Raw genomic sequence first — 17,937 nt, 5'->3', positions numbered from 1 at the left:
ATTGCGTTCATCCACCTCTGGCCTGCTGGCTCCCCTTCCTCTGCGGAAGCATAGTTCCCGCTCAGCCCAGTCAAAACTGTTCGCTGCTCTGGCACCCCAATGGTGGAACAAGCTCCCTCACGACGCCAGGACAGTGGAGTCACTCACCACCTTCCGGAGACATTTGAAACCCCACCTCTTTAAAGAATACCTGGGATAGGATAAAGTAATCCTTCCACCCCCCCCCCCCCAAAAAAAAAATAAAAAATAAAATAAAATAAAAAAAGTGTAAAGTGGTTATCCCACTGGCTATAGGGTGAATGCACCAATTTGTAAGTCGCTCTGGATAAGAGCGTCTGCTAAATGACGTAAATGTGCCCTTGAGCAAGGCACTTAACCCTAATTGCTCCTGTAAGTCGCTCTGGATAAGAGCATCTGCTAAATGACTAAAATGTAAAATGTAAATGTAACATAGATTTTCTGTTTTCTTTTGTTAAGCAGTGGTGAGTAACAGAGTGGAGCATTTCTTCGTTAAAAGCATGTAGGGACACCTCATGACAACCATGAGTAATGTTGTTTTGTACTGTGTTTGTATTGACACTGAAGTTCAAGTATGCACTTCCAAGTTCCCACAGAATGTTTTCTGTTTTCTATGTATGCTACATAACCAAAATACCTGCTTATCGAACATCTCATTCCAAAATCCTGGGCATTAATAGTTGTTGGAGTTGGTCCCCCCTTTGCTGCTATAACAGCCTCCACCTGGGAAGGCTTTCCACTAGATGTTGGAACATTGCTGCAGGGACTTTCAGCCACTCCATTCAGCCACAAGAGCATTAGTGAGGTCGGGCACTGATGTTGGGCGATTAGGCCTGGCTCGCATTTGGAGTTCCAATTCATCCGAAAGGTGTTCGATGGGGTGAGGTCAGGGCTCTGTGCAGGCCAGTCAAGTTCTTCCACACCGATCTCAACAAACCATTTCTGTATGGACCTCACTTTGTGCACAGGGGCATTGTCATGCTGAAACAGGAAAGGGCCTTGCCCAAACTGTTGCCACAAAGTTGGAAGCACAGAATCATCTAGATTGTCATTGTATGCTGTAAGATTTCCCTTCACTGGAACAAAGGGGCCTAGCCCGAACCATGAAAAACAGCCCCATACCATTATTCCTCCTCCACCAAACTTTACAGTTGGCACTATGCATTCGGGCAGGTAGCATTCTCCTGGCATCCGCCAAACCCATATACGTCCGTCGGAGTGCCAGATGGTTAAGCGTGATTCATCACTCCAGAGAACGCGTTTCCACTGCTCCAGAGTCGAATGGCGGTGAGCTTTACACCACTCCAGCCGGCACTTGGCATTGCGCATGGTGATCTTATGCTTGTGCGCGGCTGCTCGGCCATGGAAACCCATTTCATGAAGCTCGCAACGAACAGTTATTGTGATGACGTTGCTTCCAGAGGCAGTTTGGAACTCGGTAGTGAGTGTTGCAACCGAGGACAGACGATTTTTACGCGCTACGCGCTTCTGCACTCGGCGGTCCCGTTCTTTGAGCTTGTGTGGCCTACCACTTCGCGGCTGAGCCGTTGTTGCTCCTAGACATTTCCACTTCACAATAACAGCACTTACAGTTAACCGGGGCAGCTCTAGCAGGGCAGACATTTTACGAACTGACTTGTTGGAAAGGTGGCATCCTATGACTGTGCCACGTTGAAAGTCACTGCGCTCTTCGGTAAGGCCATTCTTCTGCCAATGTTTGTCTATGGAGATTGCATGGCTGTGTGCTCGATTTTATACACCTGTCAGCAACTGGTGTTGCTGATATAGCTGAATCCACTCATTTGAAGGGGTGTCCTCATACTTTTTTATATATAGTGTATCTTGCTTTATACAAGCACATACATCTTTCATTTTGAGAATAAGCTGCCTCCTACGTCATTTTAGAGAATTTGGTAGCACGTCCAACCGGCCTCACAACCGCAGACCATGTATAACCACACCAGCCCAGGACCTCCACATCCAGCTTCTTCACCTATGCCCTCCCAGGCCCACCCATGGCTGCGCCCCTGCCCAGTCATGTGAAATCCATAGATTATTGCCTAATTAATTGATTTAAATTGACTGATTTCCTTATATGAACTGTAACTCAGCAAAATCGTTGAAATTGTTGCATGTTGCGTTTATAGTTTTGTTCAGTATATTTCAAACAAACAACCATCGACGTCTGGGAGATGATTGTTCATGCCTTCTGCACAACCTGGAACTCAGTACACAGTGGACTTTTAGAATGATTGCTTGCACATTATGTATGTAGACATCTCTCTCTCTATCTATGTAAAATAAAATACCTCTCTCTCTCTGAAATAAAATACTTCACTTTCTTGTGAGGAAGGCCAAAAAACACTAGTTGGGTCAAATGCACTGATATTTATTTTCCAATCACCCACAAACCAAAGTTGACATGTCCCTAAAAACAAATTAACAGTAATGGAATTGAGGCTGCCTCTTGTCCCAAGCTGTCAATAGGGTGACAGTGATTGGTGCGGAAGTGAGGTCAGAGTTCATACACTGTCCTGCCAAGTGAGGCTTAAAAAATATCGCATCTTCAAAGAGGCTAGTTCCTCCCCTTCTCCCTGTTGCACTTCAGCTAGCTGGATCTTCCACACTCTCCTTTGAAGGATGATAACTCTCCCAAACCTTCAAAGCTGGGCAACTAGCTGCAATAAAAGCCCATGATACCCCAAGGACATCTACAAACTGTATCGTTATCTGTGTAGGGTTTCTCATCTGTCTATCACACCTACAGGGAATATCACTACAAATTCTGATATGGGATGTTGAAGTCAACATTCTGTTGAAGGCTTCAAGGATTCTGCTTTTAGGCTGTGGAAAGATTTTGTAGTAAATAAAAAATATATATGTGACTACATTTTTACATTTTAGTCATTTAGCAGACACTCTTATCTAGATCTTACAGTTAGGACTAGAATAAGTATATAATAAGTCATTACACAAGACGCAGTACTTTCAGCACAATCTCCATTTATTCCATCCACTAACCTCATACAGCAGCGGCACATCACATCAGGATAACCATCGATCTGTTGCCATCAATCCTAGACCTAGTTGGCTACAGTCATTCATTCTCTATTCCTCCTGGTATTACATCAATGAATGTCACTTGACATCCACATATCTGGCATGGCAGGTCTGAAACAGTTGATGAAAACGAGCAACAGACAACAATGGCCCACATAAACAGGGTTTGATGCAACCTTCTTTGAAGCATGAAGAAGTGAAGTCCTGTACAACAAGAACCTGACATCTTTCTCTACTTGACCTGAGGTAAATGACTCAAACAGACTTGGCAGGTTTGGTAGAGCCTTTATTGTGGTCTCACACAACCTCGATGAGAAAGATTGTGAGTGCAGTACAAACAGGGAGAAAGGAACACAGCACAAAACAATTAGCTAAGCTTTTGATTTGATTTTCTTCATTTGCATAAAGGTTAGCAACAGTTATTAGACATAGCATTGCTTCAATATCAGTATCGATAACGGTTAATATAGTTCTAAATTCAAGACAATATTGCATGTTATACAATGGGACAATGCATTACATTAGGATTGAGCTGATAGGTGATTTGACATGTAATACAGGAACTAGAAATGTATTGTTTTTATGAACATTTAAGATACACAAATACCTCTCTTGTGATGAGTGTGATAGAAGGAGTCAGGCGCAGGAGGTAAATGCAGAGTTTATTCCGTCGTACACAAATAGCACTGGATAGCGACAAACAAAACAGGCACAGGGGAAAATCTACCCTGGCAATACAAGGTAATGGTAGCTCCAACAATAACAGGCACAGGGGAAATATCTACCCCGGCAATAACAATGTACGAGTAGCTACACCGAGCTACACAACTCTCACAAATTAACAATCACCCACAAGGACAAGGGGGGCAGAGGGAACACTTATACACGGACTAATAAGGGAATAAGAACCAGGTGTGTGTGATTGACAAGACAAGACAAATGGAATGATGAATAATGGAGCGGCAGTGGCTAGTAAGCCAGTGACGACGGACGCCGAAGCCTTCCCAAACAAGGAGGGGTGGCAGCCTCGGCGAAAGTCGTGACATCTCTCTAAGGTTGCAATTACACTATAGTAAGTAAGTAATCAACAAATGAGTTAAATGGTGTGTAAAATGTTGCTACAGATGTAGCCTCCTGTAGCTCAGTTGGTAGAGCATGGCGCTTGCAATGCCAGGGTTGTGGGTTCGATTCCCATGGGGGGCCAGTATGAAAAATGGATGCACTCACTAACTGTAAGTTGCTCTGGATAAGAGCGTCTGCTAAATGACTAAAATGTAAATGTAAGAGGTGTGTAAATAATAGTGGTGTATGTGTAAGTGGGAAACTGCAGGGAATTGCAGTCCTGTTGCATAAATAGTGCAGGTAGACGTATGAATAAACCCTCCATGTTGTTAGAAATGGTGATCAGAGTACGCTCAAAGCCTGGACAGACTTCAAAACAGCAGAGGGGACAACCCTGTCCTAAATTCGACCTGTTCAATTGCATTAAATCTGTATTCTTTAGCAATAATTACAAAACAGTTAAGTATAATATCCTAATGATGATAGGCAGGCAGCTATGTCCCTTTGGTGTCCCATTAACTAACACAATGTACAAAACAGGCTGTTAGTTTCTCCACTAAAGAGAATGTGTTAGAAATGGCAAATTAATTTAACTTGTTTTATTGCATTTTGGGGCTCTTTGTTGTGGTTTAGCTAGCTCAGTGGTCTCCAACATTTTCTAACATTAAAGCTACTTTTTAAAATGTTGCGAGCTACTTATTTGTATTTCATTTCTATCCTTTTCTGTTTCACTCTCAAAATTACAATTATTTATAGAGGAACCACACAATTGGATGTTTAGAGTCCATGCCAATATATACATCACATCAGAATACAATTTTTGAGGTTTGGACAAAAATTAACAAATATAAATGTTTGAGTGTAATTCCCTTTTAAGTCAAGTGTGCACCAAGCAAGAGATTCATGTTTTTTGTCTAGCTATGTTGCTGTAGGCCTACTGCATATCATGGCAGTGTTTGCAAAACAAATGCCCACCCAATTGATACAAATAATCATGATATAATTCTGTCAGGTAAGCCTACATTTAATTGAGAAGGTTTTGGGGAAAGCCTTTATGTCTACACTCAAGACGGCTATCATTAGCATCGCTAACTGGCTATAAAAGGTGATAGACAAAATCGTGCACCACACAGACAGGGGCAAGATTTCTGGAAATGAATTGGCAGATATTGTGTTAGATTTGGCTTTTTAAGCCAATAGTGGCTAACCAGCTGTGGGATAATGTCAATGTGGCTTTGACTGGATAGTACCCGGGACCTTGCAGTGTCTGATATTTGTGAGATTTGTTTATGACAGTTTGTGATTTAACAGTGCTTGGCGAGCTACTCCTAGGCGGGCTGCAAGATCGACCTGTTGGACACCCCTGAGCTAGCTAGACTCCTGCTTTAGAATTATTGATGAAAGCTCTTGAATGGCTCATGGACAGAACAGCACTACCCTTTCTCCCTAGCATGATTTATGTGGTCTGTGGGCATAATATTATACACCTCTCACACACACCCAAAGAAAACACTGCCAGATTGGTATGTCTAGAGACACACACACAGCGGGGTGATACTTTTGGGCTATTCTCTGGACCGTAGCACACACATACACTCTCTCTCGCTCTCTCTCCTTCCTTCTCACACAATCTCACAAAAAACAAAGGTCCTATTGATTTATTTGTTTGGCATTACCAAGCAGTGTTGAGTGACAGGGCCGTATGGCATGGGACAACATCTCACCATGGCAAACACAACAATTCTCTTTCACACAAAACAGACACAACCTAGGTTTCCATCCAATTGGCGATAGATTTACATGCAAATATAAAAAAATCTGCATAAAAACAATATGCGCATTTTCCCACCAGAGATGTGTTTCCATCAAATTCACTTGTTGTGGATAAAAGGCTGTTTAATATTTGGGCATAAAAGTGTCCACAGACATTTCTCACATAATTAATTTTACTGACCCAAAAAGATCCCATCTTGTCTAGCGTATTTAGTTTTATCGACATTTGGAAAGTTGTCATCATGCCTGTCATGAAATGTTTTATCTGACATTTACTTTACTCGCATAAAAAGGTTGGATGGAAACCTGGTCTCACGCACACACACGCACGCACACACACACACACACACACACACACACACACACACACACACACACACACACACACACACACACACACACACACACACACACACACACACACACACACACACACACACACACACACACACACACACACACACACACACACACACACACACACCAGTTTATCTGAGTCCTGTCATCACCTGGGCTTAGCTCAGTCACCCTAGCACTACACTGGCAGCCATCTTGTTTTGCTGTAGGGGACAGATGGATCAATGCCCCTGGGAATTCTCCAGAATTGTGTATATACAGTATGTATTATTGGGTACTGTAAAACAGAGAGTGAAACAAGCATACACCTACAGCCATAGCCCACATGCATGAAAGCTGCCATAGTCTCTTTCAGAAACCATTTAACATACTCTCCATATCTGGAGGCATCCAAACATGAACCACTATTCTGAAGAGGAGATAAACACAACCCTCAAACTCCTCAAATCCTCAAACTAAACTAAGCCCTGATAACTCAAAACACACTAAACCCTCACAGAGGAAAGGAGGAGCAACAGACAGACACACAAACGTACACACTCACATACAGTACAGTAAGAATTAGTGCCCCAACATCTCACCTCAGAGGTGGAACAGGACTACAAGATGAACTGTGTTTTATTCTGGAGAGTTGTGCGAGAGTTGTAATTGTGTTTATGCTTGAGCAAAGATTCCTTGTGTGACTGTATGTGCACACTGACTGCAAAAGTTATCTTAATCCTTTGTAGTCAAATTATACGTGCTAATTCCTTACTAATAAAATCTTGAAATAATAATATCTAAGTAGCCTAAATGTAATGAAGTGGAGTTCAACAATGTTGTCTTAATCAGTCCATTACTGAACCAAAACTATCTAGTAGATAATATCTGGTAAGCCTATGTTATCCAATGTTCAGGTGATCAGGAGTTCACTGTGAGTTTACTGGTGCCTGTCGCTTAGTCTGAAAGAGGTACATCAGGGAGTTTAGTGGAAGGACAGACTCTAGAGCAAATACTTGAAACACTGCCTCTTTCTATTGAACGATTGTTCTTTCAACCCATTTCCCTGTTTATGCAGAAAACTCCACTCCCTATTTCTTTCCCCAATCTGCTTTTTTTTCTTTCATTCTATTTTTACCCTCTGGGAGAAATTGAACATTGCTGAAAGCCTGTAGTCAAACCATGTGCTGCTGTTTCAAAGGGAAGCACCCATGTGAGTTTGAGTAGAGTTGAGCTCTACATGTGAGAGATTACCAAAGAGAAACTATGAATGTTAGCCATTATTTTTCTGCATAAGACAATGTGCCATAAAAGGCTGCTAAGCAAGTGACTGGACATTTTATAAAGGAGAAAACAGTCCTTCAGTGTATCTCAGTCATAACCTGTGGAAGCCATTTAGAATAGATGTGCACTGTACTGTACCTTTGCATATTGTACATTTTAAGACAGGACCATGCTACATATTCTGTTCAGTTCAGCAGAAGTTCAAACAATAGTTAAGGGCAGTTCCTGAATGTCCATAAGGAGCTATGGGCACACACACATATGGACACACACATGGTGAGCAGTAACCATGAGTAGGTGGAAGAGGAGGGATGTTATACAGTATATAACATGCCATGTTTGATTATGTGAACTCTTCAGTGGATCTTTGGCATGGGGAGGCGTGAGAGGCTGGGGGGAACCAGGACTCTGGCTCTGAGCAGTCCCAGGTCTGGCATTTCCAGACTAGGGCTAGGAGAGCTGGTGCTCCCGAGGTCCCTCCTGACCCCCAGCGTGCGGGGCTTAGCGAGCACCCCATGGTCCAGAGACGGGCCCACCGCCTGGGGACCAGAATTGAAGCAGGACATGCCACTGGAGGGAGGCGGCAGCTGCTTGGTCCTGTGGTTGGCCAGCAGCGCTGAAGAGCCCGATCGAAGAAGAGAGCCATTAGTGCCCCCCTGAGGCAGAGCCGGGATGGACACGCGCTTGTGGAGGCGGGGCGGCTGCAGGATGCGAGGGCCCTGTGGCCCCACTGGAGAGGCTCGCTGCCCTCCCTCTGGCCTGGACACAGCTCCTGGGGTTGGGCTGCTGGCTGCAGCAAGCCCCTGGGTGGGACTGGGGGTGGTCCCAGGCCCCTCTCTGTCATGGATGTTGAGCTGGGTGCTAAGCAGCACGCTCAATTCATCTGGGTCAGGCACTGGGGGAGTGTTCACACCCATGGCCGGGCTTCCAGCAGGGGGGTCAGAGTCTGTGCAGGGGAACCCATCTCCCCTGGTCCTCCTCCCTCTCTGGTGGTCACTGTGGCCCTCTGTGAGGGCTGTTTTTACTAGTCTTTCCTGGGTGAGGTGCCCGTGGTGGCTGGGGCTGGAAGGCTGTATTTGAGGCTATAGATGAAAAACAAAAATAAACACATTATTATCAATTCACTGAAAATGTTGAGTTATACATATATTGTGTACATCACATTTGAACTGCTGTCAGATATATTGGAATATAAATGTTTGCTCTATTCATTCTATTTATGCAGTTCCTGATACAGCCCTGTCTTTAGTTGAAGGCAGCTAATCCAATAGTTTATGTTCCAGACACAACCCACCATTAGTTAAAGGCATCCAATCCAATCATTTTTTAAAAAGTAGTCACTTTCTGAGATCTGTATTCAAATAGTTTTAAAAAGCAGTCATTTTTGGGATCTTATTAAAATACTCACCTCCAAAGTAACTATTTGTTCCCCCCATAAAATAGTTACTTTCCACAAAGCATATTTAAAAACTATAGTTATCCCAGGTCTGTCAGGAACACAAGGTAGACTCCAAAACCCACGGCATGCAGATGCACATGAACACTGGCATGCCTTCATCGTGCCATGTCATGCCATGCCAGCGTGCAGGGCCCAGGGTGATGGGTAGACGTTAGAGAGATCGGAAACGGTTACTGTACTAAGCTTTGTCAGTGATGTAATGCACTAGGTGATCTACTCCTTTCCAAAGGCATTATGGGAGAGGCAGAGGGAGAAAACATTGACAATGCATTCCCAGAGCAGGAGAGAGAGAGAGAGAGAGAGATGGTATGGAGTGATTTCAGTGCCAACAGAAATTGTATTGGAATTCCATCATTTTGAATTTGTGTTAGGATATTGAATTTGAATGTAATATTTTTGTATTTGTAATGCACAATTGAATCATTGAATTCGTAAATGTAACTTGTATTTCATGATTTGAAACTGAATGAATATTGCATTCAGTTTTAAAATTCAATTTGAAATTAACTGAATATTCAAATTAATTATTTATATATTCATTTTCAATATGGTAGGTATTGCATTCATTGTCAAGTTTACAAACTACTGTGGTGCCCCCGGTGATGTGGTCGGGGAAAGCCACTGTCTAGCATTTCAACTGTTTTGGCTATAAGCTATTATGAAAAGGAGCTAATACTCTTCTCGTTGTCAGGACCTCTGCCTCACAAACACACTTGACCACCCTCCTTGTCAACGTACCAACCGTTTGAGATATCGAAACATATCAAGCTAACTGTGGAGTGAGCTTACGGTACGCTCTTCAATTTATGAAATCAATGATTCAATTTGTGCATTACAAATTCAGAAATATTACATTCATATTCAATATCCTAATACAAATGCAAAATTATGCAATTCAAATAAAATTGGCAATGAAATCACTCCATAGATGGAAGGAGAGAGAGATAGGAGATGAGACAAACTAGCAGAAGGCAGACTGAGAGAGGAAGCGAGAAACACGCATACAGTACCAGTCAAAAGTTTGGACTCACCTACTCATTCAAGGGTTTTTCTTTATTTTTACTATTTTCTACATTGTAGAATAATAGTGAAGACATCAAAACTATGAAATAACACATATGGAATCATGTTTCATTTCCTTCTTAATGCATTTGAGCTAATCAGTTGTGTCGTGACAAGGTAGGGTTGGTATACAGAAGATAGCCCTGTTTGGTAAAAGACCAAGTCCACATGATGGCAAAAACAGCTCAAATAAGCAAAGAGAAACGACAGTCCATTACTTGAAGACATGAAGGTCAGTCAATCCGGAAAATGTGAACGTTTCTTAAAGTGCAGTCGCAAAAACCATCAAGCGCTATGATGAAACTGGCTCTCATGAGGACCACCACAGTAAAGGAAGACCCAGAGTTACCTCTGCTGCAGAGGATAAGTTCATTAGAGTTATCAGCCTCAGAATTTGCAGCCCAAATAAATGCTTCACAAAGTTCAAGTAACAGACACATCTCAACATCAACTGATCAGAGGAGACTGCGTGAATCGGGCCTTCATGGTCGAATTGCTGCAAAGAAACCACTACTAAAGGACACCAATAAGAAAAAGAGACTTGCTTGGGCCAAGAAACACAAGCAATGGACATTAGACCGGTGGATACCTGCCGTTTGGTCTGATGATTTTTGGTTCCAACTGCCATGTCTTTGTGAGATGCAGAGTAGGTGAACGGATGATCGCCACATGTGTGGTTCCCTCTGTGAAGCATGGAGGAGGAGGTGTGATGGTGCTTTGCTGGTGACACTGTCTGTGATTTATTTAGAATTCAGGGCACACTTAACCAGCATGGCTACTACAGCATTCTGCAGCGATACGCCATCCCGTCTGGTTTGCACTTAGTGGGACTATATATATTTTTTCAATAGGACAATGACCCAACACACCTCCAGGCTGTGTAAGGACTATTTGACCAAGAAGGAGAGTGATGGACTGCTGCATCAGATGACCTGGCCTCAACAATCACCCGACCTCAACCAAATTGAGATGGTTTGGGATGAGTTGGACTGCAGAGTGAAGGAAAAGCAGCCAACAAGTGCTCAGCACATGTGGGAACTCCTTCAAGACTGTTGGAAAAGCGTTCCAGGTGAAGCTGGTTGAGAGAATGCCAAGAGTGTGCAAAGCTGTCATCAAGACAAAGGGTGGCTACTTTGAAGAATCTCAAATATAAAATATATTTTGATTTGTTTAACACTTCTTTGGTTACTACATGATTCCATATGTGTTATTTAATAGTTTTGACATTTTCACTATTATTCTACAATGTAGATAATAGTAAAAAAAAAAAACTAAAAAAAAAACTTGAATGAGTAGATGTGTGTCCAAACTTTTGACTGGTACTGTATATGCACAGTACAGACATGCACGCGCGCACAGAGGACGCATGCACCCATGCACGCAAACATGAATGCACACACACACACAGATACTGTTAAAACAGGGTTAAGAGAGTTTGGTAGCTGAGAGAGTTGGGTAGCTGAAAAGGAGCACTTGCATCAATGAGTCTTGACATCTTCACTGGCATCCATATTTTTACAGACAAGTACCTTGACCACTCATCATACTGACTCAGTCTCCCAATCAGGCACAGAAAAAGACAGACACACTCACATAACACCTGAATTCAAGGGTTAAATGGTTAATTGCGAACAAGCTCAATCCAGTGCAAGTTCAAAAGCCAGTGCATTTGTTTATCCAGTGCATCTACTGTATTCATGTCATCCTAACTCCTATACACACTTCTCCTCTCTAATATCCAATCTCGTACAAGCAAGACCCCCATCCGGTTTGTTTACACCTAGCGTTGACAACAGGGGCTCCACAACAACATTACTCCATTGAGAAACATGAGTCACTCCACTTCTCTCTTGACTCTGCCCTTTCATTTTTCTCTCTCTCCTGAATTCCACAATGATTCAATGACATGACTGCATGCATAATACATTAGAACATCTCTCTCTTTCTCTCTCTCTCTCTCTCTCTCTCTCTCTCTCTCTCTCTCTCTCTCTCTCTCTCTCTCTCTCTCTCTCTCTCTCTCTCTCTCTCTCTCTCTCTCTCTCTCTCTCTCTCTCTCTCTCTCTCTCTCTCTCTCTCTCTCTCTCTCTCTCTCTCTCTCTCTCTCTCTGTTCTAAGACTCTAGTTGAATTTGGACCTTGAAGCGTCAATGTTGCCAAACCTGACAAATGCACCCCTTTGATTGACAGTGGGGTTGCCACATTATTGTTGTCAAATCTAATTAAACACAGCCAATAGACTGCTGTGGTTGTGGAAATACGCCCCCATTACCTACTGTTATGCTTTGCATGATGCCCAACCAGCGCCCTGTAGAGAAACATCAAAATAATTTAGTCTCTCTCTTTATTTCTCTTCTTCTCTGTCACCCTCAGTTCATCAGCAGAACACAACATATTCATAATAGTGGGTTTTTGTAGGATAGAATGGCAATATTTGCACTGTGTTTGCTAGTCTGCTTCATTTTAAATGAAAATGTCTCAAGAACTTGCTAAAAGTAAATGAGGAACCAACTGCTCACTATTACCAAGTACTATTTGTACTGTAGATCAAAGATGAGGTCTTGATTCGGGTGTCACTAAACTCATCCAAGTAATTAGCTAGGCTTGTTCCTTTACGCTGAGGTGTGTCAGATAACGATCCAAGTCAATTTACAAAAACTACCCACTGCTTTTTCTTACCTACTGATTTCCCCACACACACACGTTGTTCAGGTGAATGAATTGAACACCACTCATCCCCCTCACTGATGAAAGGAATGGGTAGATCACATAGATAAAGAGAGTAATGATCAAGAAAAGGAGGTCAGAGACGGGATAATTGATGCAGACAAGGAAACAGAGGGGTAAGTGGAGGGGGTGGAGGGTGGGTCAGAGGGGGGTTGGGTTAGTGACTCACTCTGTCTGCGCTGGGGCATGCTGGTGCGGGGCGGCCCCTGGTACTGGCTCTGCCAGGGGGAGAGGAAGGGGGCGGGCAGCAAACCCTGCACAGAGAAAAGACAAAGGAGGCATGACGTACATGCACATAGAGAGAGGTCCTATACATGTGAGAGTATGGCTTTATTTAGAGACACGCTCCTGGTCACCGCTCTTTCAGAGCACTTAAACAGACAAACACACACACACAGTCCCTGAACTCTACAAGACATCCAGCCATGTTGTGAGCGAGTGTGTGAGTAGGAAGTATGACATCAACAAGCATGAAAAAAACATACCGTTAACATGCTTACCTATTCCTCTCTATTTCCCTGCTCTGACATCAATGCAAATGTATTCCCTTTTTGAAAGGCATTCAAATGAAATTGCATGAGGTACTTATGTGAACCTCCCTGCAATATCTCCTTCCTTTCTTTTCCATCTCTGTGTCTCTCACTCACTTGCTTTCCCACTGTCTGTTACATTTAGCTCTGAAGAATCAGACTGACTGTTTGTCTGTGTGTGAGGGTGAATGCCTGTCCTCAATAACCGGCCCAATCCCACCTGAACAGTCTCAAACTGTGCATAAAGATAAAAGCATCCTGGGTAGAAGAGGAGAGAAGGGCTGCAGGCGCTTCATTAACCAGAGATGACTGTCAACAGGTAATCTCTTTCTCCTGACTGTTTGGTCTAGCTCTTAAATTGGCCAAATCTCCTCAAGCTGAGAGGGATGGATAGGCATAGAGTGAGAGAGACTGTAGTTTCTGGGAGGCCCAAGCTATTTCAGAGACAACCGCAGTTAGGGAAGTGGAGGAAAAATGAGGTTTCTGATCGACTTCCTCCCTATTTTTCCTGTACTACACAATTACAGCAGGACCCTTCTGCGCTGCCACCTGCCACGGCTTAATTTGCAGAAAGGAAGGTTTGAAATGGGAAAGAGAGCCTGGGCTAACTCGGCTAGCCTAGCACTGACAGTGGCTGGCATTTTCATTGGGCTGTCTCAGCTCAGGGCGAGCTTTCCTGTCTTCATCTTACAATCTGGTGTGAAGACGTAGCTACTTCCCAGTTCTGACAGGTCTAGGGGAAACCCTTTATGTGAGGAGTATGGAATTTTCTTTCATTAAGAAGTACGAGCAAAGAACTAGCAATAATCATAATGGTGTTTTGTATGGAAAGTTTCCCTTGCCATCAAACACACAAGTAGGCTAACTCTATAAACTACCTTGAACTCTACCAGAGTTATTAGATGGATTTGTCATTAGAACGCTTAAAGTATTTTGGCCTAACATGTCAGTGTGAAACACTCATAAATTGTGCATATTGTTGTTGATTTGAATAATGAAGTGCTAGCAAAGCATTATTTACTAGCCGTTGTGCTAGTAAAGCGTTAGCTTCCCCTTTCATCTTATAAGCTGGTGTGAGTCCTTATTTGAGGAACATGTTGTCATTGCTCATTACAAATTGTCAAGGCATTAGCAGCTCTGCTAGCAGTGTCCTGAAGGATGTCATGGCTGGCTTGACAAATCTTACTTTAACTCCCCTAATCATCCACTACATGAAAGACTTTCAGCTAGATTGAGGATACTAACAAGAGATACAACCAAGGTCTGTACATTACTTTTTACTTCGGTAGTTCTGGCAATTACAATTGCACCTGTCTGATATTATGAAGTTGATTTTCAAAGCAGCGTTTTAGTGGTAGCTGTGGGCAGGGCAGTGAGTGTGGAATCTCTGGGGGTGGGAGAGAGAGGCGGTATGGTGGACTAATGTCAGGACCGCTCTGTGAAAACCACCCATCATTTAAGATTACAATAATAATAAGCCATTTAGCAGACGCTTTTATCCAAAGCGACTTACAGTCATATGTGCATACATTTTTACGTATGGGTGGTCCCGGGGATTGCACCCACTACCCTTGCGTTACAAGCGCCATGCTCTACCAATTGAGCTACAGAGGACCACATATGCTGGACTCAAGCTGTTCTGTCATTGCCTGTCTCTCTCTCTCTCCCTCTCTTACTCTACAAACCAACCTCCTGTTGACAGAATGACAAGAGCATTGTGTCTGATTACAGCAGATAATGATAGAAAGAAAGAAAAAGGAAGAGAGACAGAGCAAAATAAAAGAGAGAAAGTTGTAGGAGGAGAGCGAGAGAGGTAGACAGAGGGGGTGTAGCAGTCATTAGCCTTTTGTCTTTGTCTGATGAAACACAAGGTTTTGCATTCGATTATTCTACCTGCCGGCACTTGTTTGCTTGTTTGTTTTAATGAGGCCGTTCGGTATTCCCCTGTTTACTAAACCCTTTGTTCAGAGATCTTCTACTTTCCTCTGTACTATATCTATCCTGCAACTTCCATGCATGCACACACACACTCTGTCTCTCTCTATCTCACTCTAATCACTGCATTGCGTTAACAGTAGGGTTGGGCGATTTTACGATTGCATCATCTATCAACGATGTTTGACAGCCATTGTCGATGGTGACGACATAATGATGTCAGATTTAGCATATTTGAACATCACTGCACAGCCGGAGTCTGACAGCACACAACAGCACAGCACAGTGAGCATACAGCAGGGCGACATGCCAAATGGCCTATTCCCTAATTGCCATAGTCTAAATTGTCAATCCATGTGGTAGTGGTCCCTTGTGGCTCAGTTGGTAGAGCATGGTGCTTGCAATGTCAGGGTTGTGGGTTTGATTCCCATGGGGGACCAGTACGAAAACGTATGCACTCACTACTGTAAGTCGCTCTGGATAAGAGCGTCTGCTAAATGACTCAAACTTAGTTATACTATAGAGTGGTGAAAAGGAGGAGCCTACTGTGTCCGGAAGCGATTTTTCTGTATTCAGGTTTCACTCAAACATAATTTTAAGCTTTGGTTTTACTATTGACAGTTGCAGCTTATTTCGGGATTGTATATTGATTCGCTCTCCTTAAATATAAGTAATCTGATTTATTTGTTTCAGTCTCTGAATAGTTTAATCAAACTTTTCCCTGCCAGCTCCTGATATCAGGGCATAAAAACTACAATCTGTCTCCTGAATTGCCAAACTTCATAAATACTGCACCCTCAACTTCAAAACTCCTTTGCTACTTATATAATCATGTAACTAAGAAATTCGCTGGAAATAAACTTGAAAACGATTTATTGTTTTATTATTTTGTTGAATATTCATGACTGGTTTGAGATATCTGTCGTAAGACGACAGTGGCAAAGGATATCATTGCTACTCAAGGGTTAGCTGGACATTTCTGACAGGTCTTGGAACTGTGACAATGGGCAGCCTCTCCCCGCTTGGCTCGATGGGATATGTAGTTATTTTGCCAACACAGCCAGATACAGTGCCTTCAGAAAGTATTCATACCCGTTGACTTTTTCAAACATTTTGTTGTGTTACAGCCTGAATTAAACATTTATTAAATATCTATATTTTTCTCCCCCATCTACACACAATACCCCATAATGACAAAGTGAAAACATGTTTTTAGAAATGTTTGCTAATACAGAAATATCTCATTTACATAAGTATTCACCCCCCTTTTCTACGACACTCCAAATTGAGCTCAAGTGCATCCAATTTCCTTTGATCATCCTTGATATGTTATTACAACTTGAATGGAGTCCAATTCAATAGTTTGGACATGATTTAGAAATAAACACACCTGTCTATACAAGGTTCCACAGTTTACTGTGCATGTCAGAGCAGAAACTATACCATGTAGTCCAAGGAACTCTCTGTAGCTCTCCGAGATAGCATTGTAATGAGGCATATACTGTATCTGGGGAAGGCTATAAAACACTTTCTAGATTGTTAAACGTTTCCAAGAGCACAGTGGTCTCCATCATTGTGGAAATCATATGAAACTACCCAGACTCTGCCTAGAGCTGGCCGTCCGACAAAACTGAGCAACCGGGCAAGAAGGACCTTTAGTCAGGGAGGTGACCAAGAACCCAATAACCACTCTTGACAGAACTACAGAGTTCATTGGCTGAGATGGGAGAACCTGCCAGAAGGACAACAGTCTCTACAGCACTTCACCAATCTGGGCTTTATGGGAGAGTGGCCAGATGGAAGCCTCTCCTGAGAAAAAGGCACATGACAGCAAGCCTGGAGTTGGCAAAAAGGCATGGGAAAGAGCATAAGGCAAAATATTCTGTGGTCTGATGAGACAAAAATGTAACTCTTTGGCCTAAATGCAAAGAGCTATGTCTGAAGAAAACCAGGCACAGCTCATCACCCGTCTAACACCATCCCTACCGTGATGCATGGTGGTGGCAACAGCACTTCACTGGAACTAAGGGGCCTAGCCCGAACCATGAAAAACAGCCCCAGACCATTATTCCTCCTCCACCAAACTTTACAGTTGGCACTATGCATTCAGTCAGGTAGCGTTCTCCTGGAATCCGCCAATCTCAGATTCGTCTGTCGGACTGCTAGATGGTGAAGCGTGATTCATCACTCTAGACAACACGTTTCCACTGCTCCAGAGTCTAATAGCGGCTAGCTTTACACCACTCCAGCCACGCTTGGCATGGCGCATGGTGATCTTAGGCTTGTGTGCGGCTGCTCGGTCATGGAAACCCATTTGATGAAGCTCCCGACGAACAGTCCTTGTGCTGACGTTGCTTCCAGAGGCAGTTTGGAACTCGGTAGTGAGTGTTGCAACCGAGGACAGATGATGTTTATGCGCTGCGCACTTCACACTCGGCGGTCCCGTTCTGTGAACTTGTGTGGCCTACCACTTCGCGGCTGAGCCGTTGTTGCTCCTAGACTTTTCCACTCCACAATAACAGCACTTACAGTTGACCGGGGCATCTCTAGCAGGGCAGACATTTTACGAACTGACTTGTTGGAAAGGATGCATCCTATGATGTTGCCACGTTGAAAGTCACTGAGCTCTTCAGTAAGGCCATTCTACTGCCAGTGTTTGTCTATGGAGATTGCATGGCTGTGTGCTCAAATTTTA

At 43.2% G+C, this 17,937-nt stretch overlaps 1 pseudogene across 1 annotated transcript in view; it reads right to left on the bottom strand.

Annotated features, from left to right (window-relative positions):
- Window positions 1-7,889: 7,889 nt before the first annotated feature.
- The window catches only part of LOC311133148 (serine-rich coiled-coil domain-containing protein 2-like), a 115,706-nt pseudogene continuing 105,658 nt past the window's right edge, over window positions 7,890-17,937 (bottom strand). The window contains exons 10-11 of the transcript in view: window positions 14,618-14,694; window positions 7,890-8,615 (exon numbers count right to left, since the gene is read on the bottom strand). The product of the transcript in view is annotated as a serine-rich coiled-coil domain-containing protein 2-like (transcript). The remainder of the gene's footprint in view (window positions 8,616-14,617; window positions 14,695-17,937) is intronic.

The sequence above is a fragment of the Coregonus lavaretus genome (genome assembly GCF_964263955.1).
Source record: "Coregonus lavaretus genome assembly, chromosome: 1".
In the NCBI taxonomy this organism is placed as follows: domain Eukaryota; kingdom Metazoa; phylum Chordata; class Actinopteri; order Salmoniformes; family Salmonidae; genus Coregonus; species Coregonus lavaretus.
Note: the sequence above shows the minus strand (reverse complement) of the source record. Positions and strands in the feature narration are given on the sequence as shown.